Source organism: Suricata suricatta, chromosome 10 (genome assembly GCF_006229205.1).
Source record: "Suricata suricatta isolate VVHF042 chromosome 10, meerkat_22Aug2017_6uvM2_HiC, whole genome shotgun sequence".
NCBI lineage: Eukaryota > Metazoa > Chordata > Mammalia > Carnivora > Herpestidae > Suricata > Suricata suricatta.
In genome coordinates, this window is record NC_043709.1 from 109037792 (window position 1) to 109057962 (window position 20171).

General features: G+C 39.3%; 1 protein-coding gene across 4 annotated transcripts in view; it reads right to left on the reverse strand.

The window, feature by feature from the left end:
* Window positions 1-17344, reverse strand: part of ARHGAP12 (Rho GTPase activating protein 12) — a 132326-nt gene extending 114982 nt beyond the window's left edge. For all 4 annotated transcript variants that reach the window (XM_029953782.1, XM_029953781.1, XM_029953780.1 and 1 more), the window contains exon 1: window positions 17195-17344. The gene's annotated coding sequence lies outside the window, so the exon portion shown is untranslated. The remainder of the gene's footprint in view (window positions 1-17194) is intronic.
* Between the last annotated feature and the right edge of the window lie 2827 nt (window positions 17345-20171).

The following is a 20171-nucleotide window of genomic DNA, read 5'->3' on the forward strand; positions in this document are numbered from 1 at the left end:
AAAGACTACTGAACCACAACAACCAAAATCCATTTCGTATTCTAATAGTTACCTAAAACTGACCATATGCAAAATCTACTTTCTATGTCTATCCCACCCAAGCCCCACCAGGTCTGCATGGTCTTTCCTACAGCAGTAAATAGAAAGTCTAACTTTCCAAATGCTCAGCCTTTACTTTCATGAGTTACCAGGACATTAGTCAGTATGTGCTTTTACCTACCTTTTACCTACATAAAAGTTTTTCACTACAACTTTTTAAAATTCCACACTGAAATACTTTTCCTCAGGTGATTTTTTTTTTCTTTTTCTTTCCAGGAAGTAATAAAATAACTTAAGCCTCACCTCTAAGTTCAGACATACCATAATTAGGCATTTATCCAGAGTAATGGAGAAAGGGAAGTATGAAGAATAACAAGAAAATTGTATCTCATGCTATAGGAGAGAGGCTGGGCAGTGGGGACCAACAATAGGTAAAAGCCAATCCATGCTCAGTCCCTTTCACTGCCAGGCTTTATGACTACACCCTGCGCAGTGACTATAAAGATAAATATGAAGGAGAAGTTAAAGAGAAAGATGAAGTTGTCAGTTCACTATGTTCAACATGAGAGATGCAATCTAAGGTTGTAAAGAAAATGAGACTGGGAAGAGAAAGAAGATGGAGAAGTAGTCAAAAGACTTCTACATAGAAAAGGTAATTGGATATCAAGGCAGACAACATGAACAGGAGTAGACACAGAGGATAAGAATAGGAGAAACGGAGCTGAGATAGTTTTCTAGATATAATACTGGGGTGGTGAGGTGGGAAATGAAACTGGGAAGCCCCTAAGAGAGACTATTAAAATTATAAACTTCTAGAAAGTCACACAGCAGGAATTATGTATCACAACCCATGATCTAGGATAAGTTACATAAAATAAAGACGAGAAAAGCCTTAATATAAGCTATGGATTCAAAAAGCTATGGGGTACCTCTAAAACCTTAGATCTAAGTGAAGATTATCTGCAAATGTGCCATATTGCTTAATTTTATTTAAAGACATAAGCTATATTAAAACAAACATTTATCGTTTTAATTTTTCATTTGCTTGTTTCTTTCTCTATTCTCCAAACTTGTGGATTCTTCTCCTTAGACTGGGTTAAGCACGGTTTATCCTGCTATTTTATCCTCTCAAGTATTTTGATTAGAATCTTACTCATCCAACTATAACGCTCTGGGCGCAACTCTCCTCAAATTGAAATACATTCTGTACTCATCACCACACTCCCCCATCCCTATTCATCACACACACATATCTTACAACTAAGTACCCAACCACCAATATCTATAACATTTTTGCATATCTACTGTCTAGTAGCAACCACCGCTTTACTTGACAGTTTCAAAAATACCCATGTACGGTTTCCTTGCCCCTTACCAGTTTTCTTCCTCATGTTTCAACAAGAACAGATAAACACAACTACTTACATCTTTTACTTCTCTTCCCCCCACATCAGCTTCAGAACTTTCTACCATGCTATTTTAGAATCTAATAGCCTCCTCCTTTCTGTCTGCCTTTTTTTCTCATTTTCTTTCCCACCACAAATTACACAGCTCAGCACATGTTATCTTCCTCCCCCAGGACATCTGTTTTAATCAACTACATCTCTCAGCATGGTATCTTTACTAGGTGTATCAAAAAAGTAAACAAATAAACACAATCTTAAGAGAAATATAGTAAATGCATCCATAATTTATGAGTCTATAATTTTTTCAGAATGAGTCTACAACTTAAATCTAATACGTGTACAACACATATAGCAATTGTAATGCCATGAACAACAAAATATTAATATAGCCTCAAATGCATAAATATTAACCAACTTTAAAGCACCTGGGTGGCTCAGTTGGCTAAGCATCCAACTTTGGCTCAGGTCATGATCTCACGGTTCATGAGTTCAAACCCTGCATCAGGCTCTGTGCTGACAGCTCAGAGCCTGGTGCCTGCCTTGGATTTGAAGTGTCTCCCTCTCTATCTACTCCTCCCCTGCTTGCACGCGCGCTCTCTCTCTCTCTCTTTCTAAAATAAACATTAAAAAAAATTTTTAATATAAATAATATTAACAATTTAAAAATACAACTTAAACAATTATTGTTGACAAGGTCCTCCAAGTAGTTTTAAAAGTACTTGTTTAAAATGAAAATCCCCCCAAAGTTAAAAATAAATAAAGAAAATGATAGATAAACTTAATGAGCACAATAAAATAGTTAAGGACAATTCCAGCATTAGGTTCCAGCATAAAGAATTATACCACCAAACAATTTTGTAAACTGTACACTTGTACAACAAAAGATAATAGGCCACTATAGGGCACTTAGAGTTTTTCACAATGCCTGACCCCTATTTCCTAAGAATACAAATGTGTAGAATATAAGACATTTTTTTAGGCCCAAAGAAGAAAAGAAAAATATAGTAACTACTATTATCAACTATTTTGGCCATGAAGTTCTAGCAAAAATAGGGACAAAAGAAGGATACAGGAAATAACTGAGTAATTGGAAAGTTGGAGAATACAAACTAGTAAAGGAAATTTAAAACTAAGATTTAAATCTGAAACAAAAATGAGGAAACAATAAACAGCATTTGCGGAAGCAAGCTTTTTTTTTTTTTTTTTTTTTTTTACTAAAAATGACATTTGCATAGGGTATTTTAGAACGATTGTGCCATAAACTCTTAGTCAGAAGTAACGGTGGACATAATGACTTCTTGGATTGTTATAAAAATGGAGAAAATACTCCAATTTAAAAGGGAAGAAATATGACATTGGATTTTACAATTAGTTTTTAGATATACCACCAAATATACAACCCATGAAGGAAAAAAAATAGGAATTTATTAAAATTAAAAACTTCTTTGTTCAAGACACTAAGAGAATGAAAACACAAACCACACAAGGAGAAAATATTTTCAAAATATGTATCCGATTAAGGACGAGTATCCAAAATATACAAAGAATTCTTAAAAGTCAACAAAAAGAACCTAATATTTTAAATGGACAAAGAATCTGAAAAGACAAATCATGAAAAAAAAACCAGACAGATGGCAAATAAGCACATGAAAAAGTGCTCCACATCATGCCATTAGGGAATTACAAATTAAAACAAGACCCCATAGCACACCTATTAGAATGGCCACAATCCAAAACACTGGCAACACAAGTGCTAGTGAGGATGTGGCGCAACAGGAACTTTCATTCACTGCTGGGAGGAATGCAAAATGGTTCAGCCACTTTGAAGACAGCTTGGCAGTTTCTTACAAAGCCAAACATAGTCTTGCCATACAATCTAGCAATCACACTCCAAGGAATTTACCCAAATAAGTTGAAACCTTATGTCCACAAAAAGTCCTGCATGCACATGTTTACAGCAGCTTTATGAATCACTGCCAAAAACCAGAAGCAACAAAGAGATCCTTCAATAGGACAAAGGATAAACCAACTGTGAGACATCCATACAATCGAATATTCTTCAGTGATAAAAATAAGGTTATCAAGTGAAGAAAAGATACAATTTAATCTTAAATGTATTTTGCAAAGTGAAAGGACAATCTGAAAATACTATACACTGAATGACTTCAATTATATCCCATTCTGGGGAAGTCAAAACCATAAAAACAGTAATTGGCCAGGGATGGGAGGAGGAGATGGAGGGTTCCACAGGCAAAGCACAGGGGATTCTTTTAGGTCAATAAAACTATTTTGTATGATACTGTAATGGTGGATGTATGACAATGTATACTTGTCAAAACCCATTACTCTTTATAACACAAATGATGAACTTTAATGTATGCAAATTTTAAAATTTCATTTAGGGGTGCCTGGGTGGCTCAGTCGGTTAAGCCTCCGACTTCGGCTCAGGTCAGATCTCACATTGGTGGGTTCAAGCCCCGCGTCAGGCTCTGTGCTGACAGCTAGCTCAGGGCCTGGAGCCTGCTTCTGGTTCTGTGTCCTTCTCTCTCTGCCCCTTCCCCTCTCATGCTCTCTCTCTGTATCAAAAATAAATAAAACATTAAAAAAAATTTTTTTAATTTCATTTAGGCAGTTGGGGGAATCCCAGGATTTACCAGGAAAGTAGATAAGACAAAATAGTCTTATATGCAAATGCTTGGAACAACCTCACTGAGTGGATGGAGGGTGGAAAGAGGATGCTCATCTAACTTATTTTGAAAGTAAGTGAAATCTCTGAGAATATAGACAAAGGAATTACACATAAATACTGTATTCTAAGTTGATAAAAAAAAACTTCTCATGGGGGTACAAGTCAAATATATTATTAGTATCCATATATTAAATGGAATGTGGATGATGGGAACCAGGTTTCTCAATGATAGAGTGGAAATTTAGAATCATGGGGGAAAGACTAGAATTATCCATGGATTAAACTTGGAAACATCAATATGAACTCATTTTTAGCTTCCTACAGGTAAAATAACATAAAGGTGATTTTGTAAAGGGCAGAAGATATGAACAGACACTTTTTCAAAGAAGATATCCAGATGGCAAACAGACACATGAAAAGATGCTCAACACTGCTCATCATCAGGGAAATACAGATCAAAACCACATTGAGATACCACCTCATATCCGTCAGGGTAGCTAAAATTAACAATTCAGGAAACAACAGATGTTGGCAAGGATGTGGAGAAAGAGGAACCCTCTGGCACCGTTAATGGGGTAGCCACTGGGGTAGCCACTCAAACAGTGTGGAAGTTCCTCAAAAAATTAAAAACAGAATTACCCTACGACCCAGCAACTGCACTACTAAAAATTTATCCAAAGGATGCAAAAATGCTGATTCAATGAGGCACATGAACCCCAATGTTTACAGCAGTGCTATCAACAATAGCCAAATTATGGAAAGAGCTCAAATGTCCATCAACTGATGAATGGGTAAAGAAGATGTGGTGTGTGTGTTCATGTGTGTATATATATACATACATATATACATATATATATGTATATATATACACATACATACATATAGACAATGGAATACTACTTGGCAATGAAAAAGAATGAAATCTTGCCATTTGCAACAATGTGGATGGAACTGAAGGGTATTATGCTAAGCAAAATAAGTCAATCAGAGAAAGATATCCTAGATTACACTCATAGGTGGAATTTGAAAACTTAACAGAAGATCATAGGGGATGGACAGGACAAATAAGACAAAAAAAAAAAAGAGAGAGAGAGAAGGAGGCAAACCACAAGAGACTCTTAAATACAGAGAACAAACTGAGGGTTGACAGGGCTGGGGAAATGGTGAGGGGCATGATACAGTGCACTTGCTGGGATGAGCACTGGGTGTTGTAAGTGATGAATCACTGGAATCTACTCCTGAAGCCAACACTGCACTGTATGGTAGCTAAGTTGATAATAAATAAAATAAAATAAAATAAAATAATAAAAATAAATAAGTTAAACAAAACAAAAAAATAAAGGTCATTTTATAAAGAAATACTACAGACATGCATCTATACATGCTTAGTATACACATTTTGCTGTCAGTAAAAATGACACCCTCACAGCAGCAAGTATACCTAACACCCAGATATGGTTTCTAATACCATTCTCCAAATAAAGGTACCAAGGCTCTTTGGGAAATGGCTGATTCAAGGACTGGGGCAGAAAATCTGCAAGATAAGTCCTGAGCCTCTTATAGTGAAATACTGACCCTTCTCCCTCTGGATTTTAAGGACTAGATTTATTTTCTTCTTTTAAGGACTATCTAGTCTTTAGATTTAAATGCTTATCATTTTCTAAATGCTTATTATTAAACTATTGTCTTCTTAAACTAAAATTCAAAGTGATATTACTCACATTTTATATTCATGTTAAAATATCTTAAAGGGCACCTGGGTGGCTCTGTAGGTTAAGTGTCTAAATTCAGCTCATATCTTGATCTCACAGTTCATGAGTTCGAGCCCCACATCAGGCTCTCTGCTCTCAGCACAGAGCCTGCTTCAAATCCTCTTTCCCCCTTTCTCTCTGCTCCTCACCCAATCATGCAGCTTTCGCTCGCTCTCTGTCTCTCTCAAAAATAAACACTTAAAAAAATAAAAATTAAAAAAATCTTTAAAAAAAATAAAAATAAAATAAAAATAAAAAATCTTACATCATGCTGCCCCACATTTGAGTAATTTAAATAAAAACTCACACTTCTTTAATTCTTTACACCCTGCATTTAAGGAGAATCACAGTGCCTATTTTTCTCATCAAAACATAAATTACAATCATTTAAGAGGCAGTAGGGTTCTCCATTATCAGTGATCGTTATATTTTCAAAATCATTCTAAAATAATCTCTTATACATGGAGAGTAAATACTGATCCAGCTGATATATGACAGAGCAGGAAGTGAGGAGCCTACTGTATTAAAAATTTCGCACACTCAGTACTTCAGTAAACCGTCCTGATCAAGCCCTTTCAAACCAAAATGGATTAAAGATTAAACTAGTATTTAATCCTTTCAGATCCATTTGCACACACCAAGACTTTTTGACAGTCTGTAAGGTAAAAAAACAAAAAACTCAGACCTACTAAAAGATCTAAAAACAAAAAATTTTCTTGAGCCAATAGGTTAACTTCCTTTTCCTTCACATTCTATTTCATAAGCCACCTATATAAATAATGGCTCCACCTTAACCCTTAAAACCATCCTTCTATGATAATCAATTCTGTATTTTTCAGCTTATTACTCCTTTCTAAATGCACTCCAAACAATGCATACTTCCTTCTATACCCTCAATACCTGAGTCTCATGTTTTAATTTCTTACTAAGAAATTTCTAAAATAACCATTTTTAATTAAAAAAAAGAAAGTAACCTTTTTTTACAGGTCACATAAATATGATCTTGCCTTGGTGGCATTGAACCTGCCTGGTCCTTATAGTAACACCACCTTGATTTTCCTTTGGGAAAGCACCCATGCTCATGGTCTCAATCCATACCATTTTACAAGTTGTCATATATCAATAAGAATATTGGGGCACCTGAGTGGCTCAGTCAGTTAAGTGTCCAACTCTTGATTTCGGCTCAGGTCATGATTTTGTTGTTTGTAAGTTACAGCCCTGAGAGGGACTCTATGCTAAGAGCACAGGGCCTGCTTGGAAGTCTCTTTGTCCCCCTCTCTCTGTTCCTCCCTTGTTCACTCTCCCTCACTCTCTTGCTCCCACTCTCTCTTAAAATAAATAAACTTAAAAAAAAAAAAAAGCCAGAGGGGGGTTGCCTAGGTGGCTCAGTTGGGTGAGTGTCCAACTTCAGCTCAGGTCATGATCTCGTGGTCGGTGAGTTTGAGCTGTGCTGACAGCTCAGAGCCTGGAGGCTGCTTTGCATTCTGTCTTCCTTTCTCTCTGCCCCTCTCCTCGCTCACACTCTGTTCTGTCTCTCAAAACTGAATAAACATTAAAAATTTTTTTTAAATCATAACCTTGATCTTTATAAAGTTTAATAGGATTTCTAATCCTCTAATACTTTACTCTGGAAGAAAAACTTCATTTACTTCACAATTCTATTGGTTACCTAAGTATTAACCATCCTCTCCCCTAACCCATTCAGACATTCCTCCAAAACTATACACATTACCCTCTTAAACAAAATCTTTGAAATGACTATTTACATTCAACTACTTTCAAATGTTTACCAGATCCTGTGCTTTTAAAAAATATATGTAACCTACAAAACAAAGGCAAATACAAGAGTAGTGCTTATTAACATCTGACCATTGCAAAGCTCTAGGCAGACTTCAGTAACTTTTTAAAAAAGAAAAAACTATTCTTTTTAATGCTCACATTATGCCAACCTCCTCCAAATTAACATTATGATAAGAGCCACTGTTGGCAAAGGACTTGATTAGACATTTTTCCAAAGATAATGCAAGTGGCCAATAAGGACAAGGAAAGATGGGGGCGCCTGGGTGGCTTAGTTTAAGCCACCAACTTCAGCTCAGGTCATGATCTCCTGCACTGACAGCTCAGCCTGGAGCCTGCTTTGGATTCTGTGTCTCCCTCTCTCTCTGCCCCTCCCCCCAAGAGGCTCTGTCTCTGTTTCTCAAAAATAAATCTTAAAAAAAAAAAAAAAGAACATGGAAAAATGCTCAATATCACTAATCATTAGAGAAATGGAAATCAAACCACAACAACCAAAAACAACCCCAAAATAACAAGGTCGGTGAGGATGTGGAGAAACTGCCATTCTTGTGCACTGCTGGCAGAGATCCAAAACAGTAGCATCACTGGGGTAAACAGTACGGTGGTTTTTGAAAACACCTAGCAATTCCACTTCTCAGTATATATCCAAAAGCAGGGACTTGTAAACATATATGTAACACCCATGTTAACAGCAGCACTAATCACAATAGCCAAAAGATGGAAACAAAAACCAAATGTTCCCAGACAGATAAATGCCTAAACAAAATGTGGTAGGTATATACAATACTACTGTGTATATATTACCACAATAGTCACTGCAGAATACATTTTAAATCACCTTATACCTGCCTACCCCACAACCACAAAAGTTACTAAAAATCCTCACATAGCTTTTACAGATACTCTTTCAAAGTAGATTTTAAAAGGCAAAAAAAATTCAAACTTTTAGAAAACTGAAAGTAGCACTTTACGTTGCACACAAATGATGAACTACTTCTACTACTACTACCAATCCCTCAGACTGAAAAGAAGAAAATACATCATGATTCTTAATTTTATTCAGATTTACATTATTTTACAAAATACTAAAAATCCAATCATGCAAATTAAGCCAAAACAAGATTATCACTACACACCAACCACAATAACAGTATTTTCAAAAAATAAAGACAATACAAAATGCTGATAAGGATACCAACAACTGAAAAACTCAACACAGTGCTGATGGAAATACTAAAAACAGTACAGCCAGTTCAATAGTTTCCTATAAACATAGATTTTCTACAGCCTGAAACAATTTCTGGGCCATGAAGCAAATCTCAATAAATTTAAAAGGACGAAAATCATACAAAGTATATTCTCTAACAACTGTATTAAGCTATAAATTAACAAAAACATAGATGCAAATTTGTTGTTGGAATCTAAACAACACACTTCTAAATAACTCAGAATTCAAAGAAGAAATCAAATAGGAAATCTAACCTGAATAAAAAGGAAAACATGACATCTCAAAACTTTTGGGATGCAGCTAAAGAAGTGCTCAGAGGAAATTTATAGCACTAAATGGCCATATTAGAAAAGAAAAAGTCTCAAGTCAATGACATACACTTTCACTCTAAGAAACTGCTAGATGAAGAGCAAATTAAACAAGTAAGCAGAGGAAAGGACACGATAAAGATGAGAGCACAAATCAATGAAAGAAAATAGAAAAATGTTAGATGAAATCAGAAGCTGGTTCTAAAAGAAGATCAGTAATGCTAATAATCCTCTAGTCAAACTGATCCAGAATGGAAGGGGAAAAACCACAAATTACCAATATCCAGAATGAGATAGGGAACACAGCTACAGATTTAAAGGCATGGAAAGTAACAAAATATTATGAACAACTTTAAGTCAATAAATCCAAGGACTCAGATGAACCAGACAAATTTCCTAAAAGACAAATTAGCAAGGCTTAAGAAGAAACAGATAACCTACAAAGCCCTCTGTTAATTAAATTGGCATCTCTTTAAAAATTTTCCCACAAAGTCCTAGCCCAGATGGCTTCACTAGAGAATTTTACCAAAAATATAAAGAAGATAATACCAAGTCTACAGAACCCTTTTGAAGAAAATTGCAATGGAGGAAAAACATCCCTATTCATTCTATTGAGTCAACATTATCCTCATACTAAAACCAGACAAAAACATTATAATAAAAACTAAAGACCTAACATCCCTCATGAACATAGACACAAACTTATCTCCAAGAAAGGACTCACATTTGAATATATAGAAAACTATACAAGTCAATAAGACAACCCAATAAAAAATATGGGTGCCTGGGTGGCTCAGTAGGTTAGGTGTCCAACTCCTGATCTCAGCACAGATCATGATCTTACAGTTCGTGGGTTTGAACCCCACATCAGGCTCTGCACTGACAGTGTGAAGCCTGCTTGGGATCCGCTCTAACTCTCTCTCTCTTTTTCTCTCTCTCTGCTGCTCCTCTCTGTCCCTCCCACACATACTTGCTCTCTCTCTGGCCCCCTACTCTCCCTCAAAATAAACAAACTTAAAAAAAAAAAGACAACCCTATGAAAAAATGGGTAAAAGATATAAACACTTATCCAAAGAGATGGTATATAGATGGTATATAGATGGTAAATAAGCCCATGAGAAGATGCCCAACATCTTTGGTTATTAGGGAAATGCAAATTAAAGCCACAAAGAAATAATACTACACATCTACTAGAATGACTAGTATTTAAAAGACTGATCATACATCAGGGTCTTCTAGAACTCTCACAAACTGCTGGTGGACCTTTAAAATAGTAAAACCACTTTGGAAATAGTTTGGGAGGTTCTTAAAATTTTAAATATGTATTTACCATATGACCCAGGGATTCTACTGCTAGGTATTTACCCAAGAGAAATGAGAGCAGTTGTCCACACAAAGATCTGTGTGTAAATGTTCACAGCAGTTTTATTTGTAATAGCCCCTAACTTGAAACAATCCAATGTCCATCAAGAGGTGAATGGACAGAGGCAGCTGGGTGGCTCTGTTGTTTAAGCGTCAGACTGTGGCTCAGGTCATGATCTCGCAGTTCATGGGTTTGAGCCCTGCATCGCGCTCTGTATTGACAGCTCAGAGCCTGGGGCCTGCTTCAGATTCTGTGTCTCCTTCTCTCTCTGCCCCTCCCCTGCTCGCACTCTGTCTCCCTCAAAAATAAACATTAAAAAAAAAAAAAAAAAAAGGTGAATGATAAACTAATTGTGGTATATCCACACAATGGAGGTCACTCAGCAACAAAAAGGAATGCACTAATACACACAACAAACTAGATCTCACAATAATTTTGCTTATGGAAAAAATCCAGACAAGAAAGACTGCATACTATATGAGTCCATCTACATAAAATTGTAGAAAATGGAAATGAATCTAAAACACCAGAAAACAAATCAACAGTGACCAGAGAACAAGGGAATGGAGTACCCTTGAGCTCAAGAAAATTTGGGGGGGAGATTAGACATGTTCCTTATAATGGTGATGGTGTCACAGGTTATAATACATCAGAATTAATCAAATTACACATTTAAAATATATGCAGTTTATTTTATAGCAATGATACCTCAATAAAATGGTTTTTTAAAAACTCTAATAATGCAAATTCAAAGCACCAAATATCACTTCCCCCTATACTACAGTGGCTTTAAGTATATATAAAGGATATTTTGCATAGTAAGACTACTATTCGTTCACTGCTGATGGGAATGCAGAATGGTACAACCACTCCAGAAAACATTTTGGCAGTTTCTTATAAAGTTAAGCATGCATTTACCATATAATCTAGCCATTCCTTTTCAATACCTCTAGGTATTTACCCAAGAAAAATGAATGCGTAAGTCCATGCAAGGCCTTATATGAACATTCATAACAGCTTTATTCATAACTGCCAGAAACTGGAACCAACTCAAAGGCCTATCAACTGGTGCACCTGGGTGGCTCAGTTGGTTAAGCGTCCAATTTCAACTCAGGTCATGATCTCACAGTTCATGAGTTTGGAGCCTGGAGTCTGCTTCAAATTCTGTCGTCTCCTTCTCTCTCTGCCCCTCCCTTGCTCACACTCAGTTTCTCACTCTCTCTCAAAAATAAACATTAAAAAAAAGTTTTTAAAAAAGGCCTATCAACTAATGAATGCCTAAACTAATTGTGGTACAACCATGTGTAAAACAAGAAAGAATGCAAACCTTAAGAGATACTGGGAAGGGAGGAGGAGTAGAAAAGGATGGGCAAAATGGGTGAAGGGGACTGGGAGACCCAAGCTTCTAATTATGGAATGAATAGGTCATGGAATTAAAAGGCACAGAATAAGGAATAGAGGCAATGCTATAATAATAGTGTTGTATGGTGAAAGATGGTAGCTACACTTGTGGGCGAGCAAAGCATAACAACTTTTCACATCACTGTGTTGTACACCTGAACCTAATGTAACATTATGTGTCACCTATAGTCAAAAACTTTGAGAGATCCTTGTGAGAATGGAAAGACAAAATGTAAAAAAATGCTTAAACTATAAAGCTCGATAAGGAACATTCCATTAATCACTGCTTACTAAAGGAAACAAAGTGGTGACAGAAAAGTACCCACAATTCATACTGTATGTAGCCTTCTACACCTGACTTGTTTCACTTAGAACAACGCTTTTGAGACTCATGCGTGTTGTTGCATGTATCTATAGTTCACTTCTTTCTACTGTTAAATGTTATATGTTAATGTATACAATAAAACAGATTTTTTTTAAATGTTGGCCGTCTTTTTTTTTTAATGTTTTATTTATTTTTGATAGAGAGAGACAGATCATGAGAGGGGGAGGGGCAGAGAGAGAAGGAGACACATAACTGGAAGCAGGCTCCAGGCTCTGAGCTAGCTGTCAGCACAGAGCCTGACGCGGGGCTCAAACCCACGAACGTGAGATCTGACCTGAGCCGAAGTCAGAGACTTAACCGACTGAGCCACCCAGGCGCCCCAGATGTTTTTAACAAACCAGAAATATATAGCAAAACATTGGTAATGTTCAGCAGACTTTTAAAGATACCACTCTAACTGCAAAATGTATTCTAAATTCTCCTGTGACAAAAGAGCACAGAAATCAGGGTTAGAGGTCTGAAATTTAGATCTAGGATTTGCCATTTATGAGCACCTTAACTTACCTATAAAACAGATAATGCAAACCTCATCCTTGTGAGAATGGAAAGGGAAAAAGTACCCTATCCACTATAAGGCATGATACAGAGTATCCACATTAATCACTTATTCAAAAATGGCAAAAGTTGCAGGGCACCTAGGTGGCTCAGTCCATTAAGTGTCCAACTCTTGGTTTTGGATCAGGTCAGGATCTCACAACTTATAGGTTTTGAGCCCCTTGTCCGGCTCGGCTCTGACAGTGAGGAGCCTGTTTGGGATTCTCATTCATTCCCTTTCTCTCTCTCTTTCTCTCTCTCCGACCCCCCCTCACTCACTCTCTATCTTAAAAATAAATAAACATTAAAAAAAACTTTTAGGTGAGTTCTACATTTACAGAATTATTGCAGAGATAGTACAGAGAGGTCCCCTGTAGACAACTTCCTCTACCTTTAACATCTTATGTATGCATGGTATATTTGTCACTGACACAGAATAACATCCTTGCTCTATTCAGATTTCCTTAGTTTTCCCCTAATGGATGACTTCTGCTCTAGAATCCTATTCAGAATACTACATACATATTTTGTAATCATATCTTGTAGCTTTTTCTTTTAAACTTTTTTTTAATATTTATTTTTGAGGGAGAGAGCAAGACTGAACATGAGCAGGGGAGAGGCAGAGAGAGAGGGAGACACGGAACCTGAAGCAGGTTCCAGGCTCTGAGCTGTCAGCACACAGTCCAATGCAGGGCTCAAACCCATGAACTGTTAGATCATGACCTGAACAGAAGCCAGGCACTTAACCGACTGAGCCACCCAGGCGCCCCATACCTGTTGCTTTTAAAACACAAGTTGCTGGGGAGCCTGAGTGGCTCAGTTGGTTGGGCATCTGACTCTGGCTCAGGTCGTGATCTCACTGTTCATGGGTTTGAGCACCATGTTGGGCTCTGTGGATGCAGGGAGCTGGCTTCCTATTCCTGTGTCTCCCTCTCTCTCTGCCCCTCCCCCTTAAACACAAGTTACTGAAACCTACACAATCTAATGAGAGCAGCATGAAGTGGGACCCAAAAATTTGCATTCCTATCAAGTTCCCAAAGGATGCTGATGGGGCTAATGTAAAAATACACTTAGAAGGGCACCTGGGTGGCTTAGTTGGTTAGGCATCCTAACTTCGGCTCAGGTCATGATTTCACAGTTTGTGAGTTCGTGCCCTGCATCGGACTCTGTGCTGACAGCTCAGAGCCTGGAGCCTGCTTCAGATCCTGTGTCTCCCTCTCTCTCTGCCGATCTCCTGCTCACACTCTGTCTCCTCAAAATTAAAGATTAAAAAAAAGTTTTTTTAATACACTTAAAAGAGCGGTGGACTAAATTCTAGATTCCAGAAAGGATGTTCAATGCAGTAGTCACTAGCCAAATGTGGCTACTGAACATTTTAAGTGTGGCTAATCTAAACTGAGATGTGCTATATGTATAAAATACACATAGAATTTGAAAACTTTGAATAAAAGAATCATGCTGATTACATGATAAGATGATAAAATTCAATCATTGGGTTTCCCTCCCCCACCTTTTTTTTTTTTTTAACTTTTTATCATGTGACTACTAAAAGCTTTAAAATTACACAGGTGAGGTGCACCTGACGGGCTGGCTCAGCTGGAGCAGCATGCAACTTTTGATCTTGTGGTTGTGAGTTTGAGGCCCATGTTGGGTGCAGAGATTACTTTAAAAAAAATTAAATTAAATTAAATACATAGGTGACTGGTATTATATTTCTATTGGACAGCAGTTTGTGTGGCCTGGGTGGCAGAGCAGCAAGGGTATCACCTGGGGGGTTGTTAGAAGTTCAGGTGATTCCCATGCACATCAAAGTTTGAAAAGCACTAATTATCAACAGGGGAAGAGTGCTTAGAGATGTCAACATTTGGCGGTTTGGTTCAAATAAAAAGCTAATTAACTGCAAACTGAAACTGCGAAATATTTAATAGAAGTAAATGGAAAATGGCTGAATCACAGCAAAGCTATCCACCACTGAGGATGTCGCATAATTAGACCAGTTAACAACTGAAGAAAGGAAAAACCACAAAGATAGTGACCCAGTGGGTTCCTCAAAAGAGGAAGATTTGAAAAGTGTGATTTGAAGTACAATGATGCTACGTGATACCAGCATACCTTTTCAGGTCTGATTCAATCTACAAAACACTGCACATTTCCAATTAAAACTAAAAATGCTAAATACAAGATAAAATAAAAGTTTAATTTCACTTTTCTCTCCCACTATTAGAAAACTGTAATGTCCATTTGGGGCAGATTCACATTAAGTTACCTTTTCTTATTACCAATTTTCTCAGATAAGCAAAATATTGATACTACCACTTATACATCACTATATTCACTGTTTTCAGTCAATTTAAACATTTTATTACCCTTTTATTCTCAGGAATGTCAACTGCGTATCTTTAACTACTTAAATTTGTAAAGGCAACTGTCTGTCCACCTATTTAAAATAAAAATCACCCAGCAGATACTTTCTAATGAATGAAATGAAAACCAAATGATTAACTACAAATAATACGCTGTTTTTCTGCAGCATTTATAGTACACATCCTCACTTGTGCCACACAACTGGTACAATAACTAAAAAATAAAGATATGTAAGATGTTGCCTACATGAGTAACCTTTATAAATGGCATTATATTAAAAATCAGTGACTTAGCAATCTTTTCCAACTTTTATGGCCGATAAAGTATGATCGAAAACCTATCAGCAAATCCTGGGCATACACATACACAAACACATAATCTGTTCCATTACACTCCATTTTCTTTTCCCCAAGGGCAAACCCCTCCAGAGCCGCTGAACGGAGCTACATGAAACCACCGGTCACACATGTGCGTGGCTCTTCAGGGTGCACGGCTCAGGGTTAAGACTTCACAGCCTGATTTAGGCACTGCTCTGGGCTCCCAAATCCCTATTTTGAAACCTTTCCAAGCCATTTCGAAAAACAGAAAACTACTAGCACCAGCAGCCAGAAATGTCTACTCAGACAAGAAAGGGTACAGAAAGATGACCCATTCTGTAACACACCCTCCTACAGATCAAGGAAGGAACTCTTGATACGGACAAATAACAGTTCTAGGCCACCATTTCCCAACTTTTCGGTAGGAAACAGGCGTGGCCAGGGGCTAGACACTTTTTAACAATCTTCCACTCTAACCCCAAGTCCCCTGAGGTCTCCCCTTTAGAAGGGGTGGCGGAATCTGCACCCAAAGCCGAGTGACTCCTCGCTTGCTGCTCCTTCCTCCACATTTCCTCCCCTTTGGAATATATGCATAAATGCTCAATAAAATCTGCTCTCATATGTCATAATTAATCATAAAACAATTCGAGTGTTAGGTGCCTTTACCCATAATAAAAACAGCTCACTTGGAATGGCGTTATAACTTTCCTAAAGGTATGCTTTAAACATTTTGCTTTAGCCTTTGCAAATGCATTTATAACCGCTGCTGCAGTCAGAAGGAAAACATCGCAAGCCTCTAAACTGAAGGCCGTGCGTTTTCCCGTTAATGATGAGCCTGCGGACATTTCTTCTCAAAGGGTCTGCGGTAACTTATGATCCCACACGTAAAGGACAGCTATTCTCAAAAGGCGATCAACTGCGCTGAAATGGGAGGAGGGCGGCACGCTTGTAAAGAGTATTTTGTTTAATTCAAGGACTTTGAGGAGACTGCTCTCTGAAGAGCTGGAATAGCAAGTGTCCATTCAACAGGGGCGGAGCACCTCTAAAGACTGCGCAGAGCAAAGTGCCCAGTTTAAGGTCAGCAGTCCTCTAGGGGAGGCCCCAGGTGGGCTGCCTGGGTGGGCGGAGGTTTGCACACCCCACAGCAGTCAGAGAGCGGGCACACGCAGCTGCAGAAGGCGAGAAGGCGAGGAAGGAGGGCGGCACCAGCCTGCCTCTTACACTTACACACACACTCACTCACACACACACACACACACACACACACACCGACGCCCTCTTTCCTAGGGGCGGGGCGGGCGCAGCCCTCACACAGGAAGTCAGGAAACCCGAGGGGCAGTGGAGCCACAACTTCGAGCCATTTAAACCCTCTCACCCACGTCAGCCAATGGGCTGGCCACGGGCCCCCGTGCCCCGCGCCCACCCCACACCGCGCCCCCTCCGCGACGCTCCCGGCCGCACCTCGCGCGCACCTCGGCGCCAAACCGCCTCCCGCACACACCTCCCCCTAACTCTGCCGCCCTCGGCGGGCACACCTCCGGCCGCGGACGCCTTTGTGCAGCACCTCACCAACCTGCCTTCCGTCCGCGGAGACCCGCGTCTCCCACCTTACCGAGAGCACGGCGGCCTCGCGGGAGGCAGCGCCCTTTTGTACTAGCACGGGGTCTGCAGGACGCGCAGGCGAGCCCGAAGGGCGCTCACAGCGCGGCGGCCGCGGCCAGCCAGTCCCCGCAGGCTGGTCTCCGAGGGAGGGTAAGTTCCAGGGCACGTCGGAGCGCGCCGGCGCGGGGGCGGGGCGGGGCTGGCAACTCACGTGACGGGAGGGGGCGGGGCGAGGCTCACGTGATGACCCGGGCGGGCGCCGGGTGAATCGGCTGAAGTGGATCCGGGAGGGGGAGGGCGCCGAGGGACTGGCTGAGGGACACGGGCTGGCGGGATTGTTGCCTGCCAAGTGGGCGTAAGCACTTTGTAAACATGGAGTGGGACACGTTGAGAGAAAACGCTCGGGAGAAAACGAGGGAAGGGCGAACAGGAAACGGAGCGAGCTCTAGGGTGACCGGAATGGAGCCCAGGGAAAGACAGCGGGGCGGTGGGCCCTGCCCTCTCCCTTTCTCGGCCCACTGGCCTGCTGGGAGCTGCTGCCAGGCGTAGGTCAGTCGTTCACCGCCCCGGAAATCCCTCGGGGAGACTCGGAAAAAGTGCGACAAGCTACCTCCTGGGGACGAAATGGAACACTGGAGACAGTGAGTCCATTAACTGGGTCCATGAGGAGCTGTCCTTCGCCGGGGCCACCAGGGCAGATTGCTGTACCAGCTGTGCACATTCAGGGCTGACGAGGGCCCTGGGGACCCGAGAGCGGCCGCTCCGTAGTCAGGCTGCTGCAAAGCAGCACGACCCCTCTTTGACCGTTCACTGTCCGCGGGGCCAGCTGTGTGCAAGCCCCGGGGCCACAGTGTCATTGGCCAAAGTCATCACAGTTTGCAGCTTGGCAGCACAGAATCCAGACAGAAATCAGAGGCATTAAAGGTTTTTCGTGGTGATCCTATGGTGGGAGTTGTACTCGACTGAGAATCCGGAAAAGACACCTAGCTTCTGCCATTGTCCCTTTACCCTTCTCGACCTATGCTGTCAAAGGAGTGTGTTCACCGAACTCAAAGACTCCCTCTTCTAGCCCTAAATTTAGTGACGGTGAGGAAAACTGATAAGTATTAGATAAGAAACCACTCACTCAGTAACCAATTGTTGTGTCTATTATGGTGCCGGGATGAAATTTTAACGATACCAGAATTTTAAAAAAAAAAAGGGGGGGGGAGGATATGATTGGAAAGTCACTGTCTAGAATTGGTCCTTTTCTGTTCTTCACCTCATACTTGAAGATGCTGTTGTGTCTGGCTTCCTTATCATAAAGTGAATTCCCGTTTGTTCTTTAATGACTGCAGAGAACAAGATTTTAACAGCCGTACTTTTCCACCTTCTTATAAAATTAAATCTAGGGTCGGAGCGTTAAAGTTTTAAAACATTTTCATTTTAGAAAGGAAAGATACTTTCTAAAAAATGCCAGAGACCATACTGTCTCTATCATTGCACTTGTCACCACCCCTTCCTCAGCACTAATAGTTTGTCCTGTCTCCCTCTTTTTCATGTTCTCTTTTTCATGCCCTTGTTTAGCATACAGAGTATCACTGCTGTATGCTTCCGAAACTTTTTCATAGAATCCCTTGTGGTCTCTTTTCTAGAACCAAAACAAGGACATACTGTGAAAAGTAAACTGTGCCCTGATGGGAATGTACTGATAACTTTATCTTCCCTACTCCCCAAACCTGAACTGGGCACCCTTGGTTTCAGCAAGAGAAAACTGAACAGTTTGCATACTTGCTAATCTGCCTGTAACTCTACTTCCTATTTCACAACATAATCTCAGATACCACAATGCCCACAGTATGCTGATCACTACCAGCAGCAGATGGAGTCAGATAAAAAGAGCTCTCACCCAAGTGTGTTGTTTGAAAAGGACCTGATGGAGAGCTATGAAATCATTTGCAACACTGCCTCTAGTTAGTTTTTAAATAACACTAGTAGCATATGTCTGGCGCCTGTGCTCAGGATCTCAACAGATCACTTTCAGGATACTGACATTTAACTGACTTCTAATGAGGTAGCATAGAGTTCCAAAATGTAGAATTCAAATGTAAGCTCCACAAAGGCAGAGATTTGAGTTTGGGGAGTGTATGTGTGTGTGTATCCAAAGTGTCTGAAAGTACTTGGCATGTGATCGGTGCACAATAGATTTCTGTTGAATGCATTTTTGATTGGAATGTACTCTGTAAATTGCTGGATATGCCCTGCTTTCTAATTCTTTAATAGGTAACTGACTTTTCATTGTGTATTTCTAAATGAAAAGGCATAAAATTGTATCTGGCATCCATGCTTTGGCTAGGCTCTAGAGAAACAGGAATTTGGCAGTACCTATCAAAATTACAAATGCATACATATTCTGAACTCCAATTCATTTCTAGGGATTTATCTCACAGATGTATTTCCACACATGAGAAATGATAAGGTATTTCTTGTAGTGTTGTTGAGAATAGCAAACAATTGGGAATAACTAATTATGATAAATCCATACATTCAAACATTGCCTGGCTGCTAACAACAACAACAGAAAGACAAAGTTCTTTATGTTTTAATATCACAATCTCCAAGGTCATTTTGTCAAATGAAAAAATGCAGGAAAATGTTGCGGAATAATGTATCGGCTTGTATATGCATTAAACTAGGACAAACTAACTGTTGAGGTATAAGAAATCTGTGGGTGGGAGGTATGAGAAAGACTCCTCACTAGTCATATCAGAACTTTTTTTGTATCTAAACTTTTTGATATTCAAACCACATGAATGGATTCATATACTCAAAAATTTAAATAAAAATATTTAATTTTTTTCTATTATCTTTATTTTGTTATTAAAACATTCAGGTTTCACCTATTTTATCAAAGTTTACCTGATCAAATAAGCATATTAGGTAAACTTGTATATAAATAAGCTAAACTTTTTTATTTAAATTATTTTTGAGAGAGAGAGAGAGAGAGA